A 7,574-nucleotide genomic window follows, 5' to 3' on the forward strand; every position below is an offset into this window, starting at 1 on the left:
AAGTTGGTTCGTAAATCACATCGCAATAGTACATACGGAACCTCTTCTTATTGTAAAAAGACGCAGGGGGCGTGATTTCTTCGAAACATAATGCCGGTGGAACAGCAATTACGGTATAGTTATCGTTTTTAAAGATTCCATTCTTACTCACTATTCACAAAATTATAAAACAACATGTTTTCTTATTACTGCTATTTATTATCACTAAGGATATTGCACGAAGCCAAAGACGACGCAGTTGTCTTCAAGGAAAACAAGTTTATTTGAGCGAACTTGTGGTCCCCTAACAACTCAAATAATACAGGCGGCGAAGCAGCAGTCAACAAAGTCACGTGCGGTGCGAAGGAGAGCACTACGATTCAAATTAAAGCCGCGGCGTCTGCTCGGCAGGAGTGAAGATCGTTTCCCCGAAGTCCGGTGTCGATCAGGAACCCAATCGCCCGGGCTCCGGTTGATTTGGCAGGAGGCTGGCAAGGCGATGGTGTTGAAGTTCTTGGAGGCGGCGGTCCAATTGACGAACTCAAGGCGTTGGGGTTGATTAAATGAGACGAATGGTTTATATGCAGCTATTTACAGTGGGAAAACTGGGTACATGAATAATAAAGGAAAATCTGCAAACTTCAGCTAGACGCTAGCTCCGAGTGCGCACAAATCACTCGAGCTCCTCAACTTCGTCTAACTCTTCCTATTCTCGGAGCGTACACAAACCGCTCGAGAAACGACGGCCGAGACTCTGTCTCGCCGCAAGATCCGTCTAGTTGCCCGGTGCGGCGCTGCACCCTAAACCTCCGACGCGATCTTAACCTCGACTAGGGGTCTCCTAAATCCCAACCTAGCGTTAACGGTCCAGACTCCTTGTCTCGCCGGGAACTGCCAGCTCAGCGCTCAGGCGAGAACCCTTTCCAACGGCCAAGTTCGGCCTTTTAAAACATCGAGATCACCCTCTCTCGGGAACGCCCCTGTAGCGTTCGTACACGCGTATGGGAGTGCCCGAATTCACGTAGACAGCTGTCACTCAGCACGTCACGGAATATTCAATGAGGCGCCGCTATCTCAGGTCAACGGACCGCCCGCGGGCCAGAAAACGCGTACGACCCCGAGGGATGAGCGCGAAAGACGCGACTGTGCGTCATGCTGACCGGGACGTGTTAACAATAGAGACATGTGCGGCGCTTATCCGGACGCCGGTAATCCCACCACCTCAGCGGGTCAAGTAGACATTCCTGGAATCAGGCGCCGCAGTCTGCCTTCTCAATGGGGGATTATCCTTGAGGAATGCGGTGGGCCAGACAATCCGTTTCCCGTGCACGCCGCGACGAATTAGCGTCGACTGCAGCGCAGTGTCGGCAGTGCTACGTCGCTAGACAGAGCGGCGGGTTCTCGCGCGCAGCCCGGGCGCCCGGCCGCTAATCTCATAAGTGGACCTTACAACTCCCCCCTTTAAGAGGGTTACTGGACCTCTTGGTTCAGTCAATCCGAAAAGAATTAAAAAGGGCCACTCGTTTCAACTCTCCTTCCGCAATAACAGCGGAATAAACAAACAAACAAACAAACAAAAAAACACGTAGAAGGAGCTAGGTATAACCACAAATGAGCCCCCTTCTATTTCTCCAGCTGATCCTACTCCCTCTCGCCTAACTACAGACACAACCTATTCACTAGCCGTCAACCGGGGCGGAATACTCTAGCAAACCGGAAACACATACAAAAAAAATGCTAACAACACTAAGTGCGAGTAAAAAGAAATTGGGTCATGTCTCCGGAGCGCGTAAACGGCACGAACAACGAGACAACTCAACCTAAAACACTGATGCGCGCTATAACCGCAAACACGCACAATCATTCCGGCACTCGACAACAAGAACAAAAGGAATAAGAACTGGTAAAGAACACGGGCAACTTTGCAGTCAACAAAAATAAAACGTTAAGAAAGTTTGCATTGCCACTATGCGCACGCGCGCAAATGTTCTCCGTGACGGCGTAGCAGGATAACGTTCCTTCAAGAATGTTCAGCTGTGCTTTCGCTCACTTGCGGTGCACAGAAAGTTCAGTTCGGTGCGCGGGTCGATCAATTCGGTGCACGGATCGAGCACTCAAGGCATCTCGTCGCGCACAACCGCGGCACACACACACACACACACACCACCAACGAAAAAGGACGGGGGAACGGGAACGTTCACGTCCGTCGTGGCGGTGTTAAGGCTGGGAGGCAATTCAATGGTGGCCCCCCCAAACAACATTCTGAAGGCGCGACAGAGCGTCCGCGTTCGCGTTGTTTGCTCCCTTCCTGTGAGAAACCACAACGTTGTAGCGTTGCAAGGCTAATGCCCACCTTGACAATTTAGCCCTATGAGGCGTACAGGTCGTCAGGTAAGACAGAGGATTATGGTCAGACACGACATTGACTTCTGCCCCAAAAACCCAATAATCAAACTTTTTCAATGCCCAAATGATGGCAAACGCCTCGCGCTCGATGGTTGACCAGCGGGTTTGGGTTGGAGTGAAACGATGGCTGGCAAAAGCGATGGGCTTCTCGCGGCCCTCTTTCCCCATCTGCGCCAGACATGCCCCGGCTCCTACCTTAGACGCGTCAGTAAACAGCCAATAAGGCTGGTGCGGGTCAGGGGTGTTTAGCGCCGCGGCTGAACAAAGGGTCTCCTTTAGCTGCTCGAACGCCCGCTCGGCCTCGCTACTCCAAGGAATCGGGTTCGGTACACCCCGCTTTGTCAGGGACGTTAGCGGCTCAGCTACCTCCGCGTACTTATTGACGTACTCTCTGTAATATCCGCAAAGGCCAAGGAGGCTTCGAAGCTCCTTCTTAGTCTTTGGTTGTACGAGACCTCTGATTGCGGCCAGCTTTTCCGGATCAGGACCGTGCGTTCCGCTGCCCACTACGTGGCCGAGGTACTTAATGTGGCCCTGAGCTACCTGCCACTTCTCAACGCTCGCCTTTAACCTTGCGTCCGTCAACAAGCCGAGGATAGTGTCCACGTGCCTAAGCTGTTCCTGCCATGAAGAGGAGAAGACGGCAATGTCGTCCAGATAGGCCGTGGCGTAGGACCGGTGTTTGGCGAGCAACGTGTTCATCATCCTCTGAACTGTTGCTGCCGCATTTCTGAGACCAAACGGCATGACGCGCCACGCGTACTGCCCGTCGTGCGTGACGAAGGCGGTTAGGTGCTGGCTCTCCGGCGCTACCGGCACCTGCCAGTAGCCCCTCCGCAAGTCTATGACTGTGATAAACCTCGAGTGACCCACTTTCAGGATCAGCTCCTGCGGTGGGGTCATAGGAAATGCATCGGCGCGAGTCACGGCATTTAGCCTGCGGTAGTCAATACACATTCTCCACGACCCATCTTTCTTTCCGACGCAAACGACCGGGTGAGCATGCTCACTTTCCACTGGGTAAATGAGGCCCAATTCTAACAGTTCGTCTACCTGGTGGGTGACTTCTTTCCTGAGCAGCTCCGGAACACGGTAAGGAAAAGCCCTCTTTGGCTCATAACTTCCCTGCAGCTCGATTCGGTGTTGCCCCACCGCGGCGACTCCTGGCGTTCCATCGAACAGGTCGGCGTGTTTTGCAAATACGCTTACAATTTCAGAGCCCTCTCGCTCGCTTAAGTGTGACAACTTCTCGATCGGTAAGGGGAGGGTACTTCGACACGGCGGCATAAAGCGCGGGGCGCACTCTACGTCCCCAAACTCGCTATCTTCATCGAACACTACCCCCACGTGACTGACGCGACAGTAGTAGGGCCGCAGGCGGTTCGCGTGCACCACCGAAGTTCTCTTTTCCCCCATGTCGAGACGGTATGAATGCTGCCTCTCCTGTGCAACAACCGTGAATGGGCCCAACCATCTCGGGGCCGTCTTACGTTTACCCTCCGTGTCGAACAAAAGGACCTGTTCGCCCACGCTGAACGTTTTGTTACGCGCGGTCCTATTGTACGCCTGCGCGTAGCTGCCCTGGCGCGCGCTCGCCGTGAGCGCCGCCACTTCCGCCGCTACCTCTAGCTGCTCGCGCAGCTGCCGTAGGTATTTCGCTGGCTCCTCTTTTAGTGTGCCCGGTACGGGCAGTTCCCCTGTCCAACTGTGCTGGAGGATCGCCAGCGGTCCTGTGGGGTTCCTGCCATATAGCATGCGAAACGGGGCGACTCCGGTTGTGTCGTGCGGGACCTCTCGGTAGGCCCACAACACGAACGGTACTAGTCTATCCCAGTTCCTTGGATCCTTCTCGATGACGTGAAACAGCATGTTCTTAAAGGAGTACTGACATGAAATTTCAAAGCTGAGATAACTATGTAAAACGCTTCCTTTTCATCAGGAGATATCTCCCAGCAAGTTTCAACAGCAACCGTTCAGCGAAACATATTTAAAATCCATTTTAATCTTCGCCCGCACGAGAAAGCCCAGAGCGGGCCGACGTGACATCATCTGCTACGTGCCCCAAACTGCCGACGTCGGGGCTCCCGTGACGAAGCCGACGCGCTGGCTGTGGTTGGCGCGCGCTGCTCGGGCGTGTGTACACGTCATGGTTTTGGGACTGACGTCATGCTGCCCGGGCCTGTGGGGACGGCGAAGACCTCGGCCGGTCTGGGCGCGCGCGTGCGCTCGCTCGCGCGCGCTTCCAGAGAGGCAGCAATACGGCAAGAATGGTGACGCCATGTCATACATGCTGTCATGGCGGCCGCTCGGCGTTTTTTTGTCGAAACCGAAACTGGCACGAATAAACGACGCCGTAAATGAATGTTTACGCTGCGCTCGACCGTCTAATCTGTAATTCTATGATTAGTGGGCTGGTAGGCACGCATAGCAGCGAAAAAAACGTAACATAAAAATTTGGTGTCAGTACTCCTTTAAGTACCCTATTCCAACGCTCCACCGTGCCATTGCTCTCCGGGTGTTCTGGTGTCGAGAAGCGTGGCGCGCAGCCCAACCTTTCCAAAAAGCTTTGTGTCAGTTGGGACGTGAAGTTAGTACCCTGGTCAGAGCATATTAACTCAGGGATGCCAGTCCTGCTGAATATTGTCAGGAGAGCCTCGCAAGTTGCTTTCGCCGTAAGGGACCGCAAGCACACGACTTCGGGCCAGCGTGTGCAAAGGTCAACCAGACAAAGCGCATACTTGTGGCCCCGACCCGACGGTACGTCCAGGGGACCGATGATGTCCACGTTTACTACCTGGAATGGGTGGTCGGGCCTTGTTAGGGAAACAATACTGACCCGGTCGCTGAGCCGTCTATCTGCCCGGATTTGGCAGCCATGACATGTTTGGCAGTGATGGGACACGTCTGCCTCTAGGCCGGGCCAGAAAAAGCTATATTTTATCCTAGCCTTCGTCTTTTTGGGCCTAAATGGCCTCCCCGTAGTGACTCGTGGGCCAGCAGAAGTACCTCCGCGCGTCTCTCTGAAGGCAGCACAAGTTGCGTTACCTTCGCGCCGGCCATAGTGTCCCTATGAAACAGCAACCCGTCAGAGACAAACATGCCGGCTTTCCCTCTTTTCGCGTCGGCCCAAGCTTTCTTTAGGCTGTCATCAGCCAGCTGAGACGCCAGTAGCCTTGTCCGTGGGCCCTCAACTTCGCCTGCCTCATCAATCTCCTCGGCCGGAGCTTCGGGTGCCGTCTCTCCCGAAATCTCACACACGGCAGCCGCCGGTTCCGAGATCGCCCCGGTGCCGACCTCGCAGTCCCCACTTGAGGAGGCGAAAGTTTCAGCCGTGCTGTTCGGCTCCCGGTTGGGGTGAGATTTCGTCAGCAGCTTCCAATCCTCTCTCGAAAGCAAACAGTCTAGTCCCTCGGCGAGATTGTTAGTGACAGCACAGATTAGCTGCACCTTGGGGCTCCCGACCACCGACACGGCCTGCCTCAAACTCACAGGCAGGCTGACCACTCTCGCGCTAACCGACTCGCCGCCAAACGCTGGAACTAGCCTGATGGTGCCCGATGGCTGCATAGCGTCCTGCGGGACTAGACTTTCTCGTACCACCGTAACTTCGCTTCCCGTGTCGATCGTCGCGGTAACTGTCTTGCCTGCACAGTCGAGTTCCACGTGCTGTAGTCTAGACTTTCTCAGCTCATCAATGCTTCCGAGCGCATTTACCTCGGCCACGAGATTTCACTGCCCCCCGCTCGTGAAGCCGGCATCCTGAGCCTGCACTGCACTTGCGTCCTCTACTATCACCCTCTGTACGTGCGCGCTTAGCCCTGGGTTTCCTGGCTTCTCAGCAATTTTCGGGCACAGCCGGAAGTGTTGGCCCTCTCCCTTACAGACGCTACAAGTCCACATTCGCTTGCCACTGTTGGTATTGCGCGGGGGTACTTGATCTCTGCGCCCAACAGCGGAGCCTCTCCCCTTGGCCTGCTCGAAGGTTTGCAGCACGTTAGCTATCTCTGGCGGCTTCAGCCACGTCTCTGCTTCGCGCAGGCGAACGTACTCCAGTCCCTCAGCGCTCAAACTGTTCTTAATTCTATCGGCCACCATAAGGGCCACTACCTCCTCTTTCGTTTCGACCTTCCTCGATTTCAAGTAGTAGTCAAGCTGGGTGCCAACGCGGGAGGCAAATTGCGACCAGGTTTCGTCGTTACGTTTCGCTGCCTTTGCAAATCGGTCGAGGTATTCTGCGGGGCTTAGCCTAAGCTCCTGCAACACAGCCTTTTTTACCGCTTCGTAGTCATTGCACTCACTGTCCCCGAGTCCACGTAACATGTACCTCACCTGTTCCGACAACGCCGGTACAACTAAATGAACCCGACTCGACTCCGGTACCCCGTACGTCACAAACAACCTTTCAACTTCGTCGAACCACAACGGAATGTCCGCATCGCACGGCAGCTTGAGCCCTTTCACGACCTTTGCGCACTGAGTGGCCGAGTCTAAGCTCGGCCGCCTACCCTCGTCTGAGTCCGAGCCCGTAAGACGAGCCCTCGTCTCCAGCTCCAACTTTCGCAACCGCTCTTCAGATTCGAGCTTCAGTTTTAGTATGCGTTCTGCCGATTCTCGCGCCCTTTCCTCTTTTCGCTCCGTCGCTTCGCGCTCTGCTTTCTCCCTTCGCTCTTGAAACTCCAACTCCATTCGTCTAAGCATTAGTGCCTCGGATTCCACTTGGGGAGATCCTCCTGCTGCCGAGCCTCCTTGAGGTGGCACTTCGCCTGTCTGACCATTTCCGTCTCCTTCCGCCATGTTCGTCTGCATGCTCCGCGTGACTTCCATGCAACCCCAGACTCAGCCTACACCGCCACAACGAAGCGCAAGAAATCCCACTCACCCGCACATTCGGTGGTCGGCTGCCGCGTCGCTGGCTCCGTCCGCTGGCTTGGCTCTGCCGCTCCACTCCGCGCGGAGCTCGGCTGCTGCCGATGAAGGCGGGCTTGCGTCCGCTTGCTGCCCCTGGTTGTGGCCTGGTGATTTCTTCTGCCAAATCCTGCCGACTGCGCCAGTGAAGATCGTTTCCCCGAAGTCCGGTGTCGATCAGTAACCCAATCGCCCGGGCTCCTGTTGATTTGGCAGGAGGCTGGCAAGGTGATGGTGTTGAAGTTCTTGGAGGCGGCGGTCCAATTGACGAACTCAAGGCGTTG

At 55.1% G+C, this 7,574-nt stretch overlaps 1 pseudogene; it reads right to left on the reverse strand.

Annotated features, from left to right (window-relative positions):
• Window positions 1-2,214: 2,214 nt before the first annotated feature.
• LOC144167865 (uncharacterized) lies at window positions 2,215-7,179 on the reverse strand (annotated as a pseudogene).
• Between the last annotated feature and the right edge of the window lie 395 nt (window positions 7,180-7,574).

This window comes from Haemaphysalis longicornis, unplaced genomic scaffold (genome assembly GCF_048455015.1).
Source record: "Haemaphysalis longicornis isolate Haplotype H1 unplaced genomic scaffold, Haemaphysalis longicornis Haplotype H1 scaffold_2, whole genome shotgun sequence".
In the NCBI taxonomy this organism is placed as follows: domain Eukaryota; kingdom Metazoa; phylum Arthropoda; class Arachnida; order Ixodida; family Ixodidae; genus Haemaphysalis; species Haemaphysalis longicornis.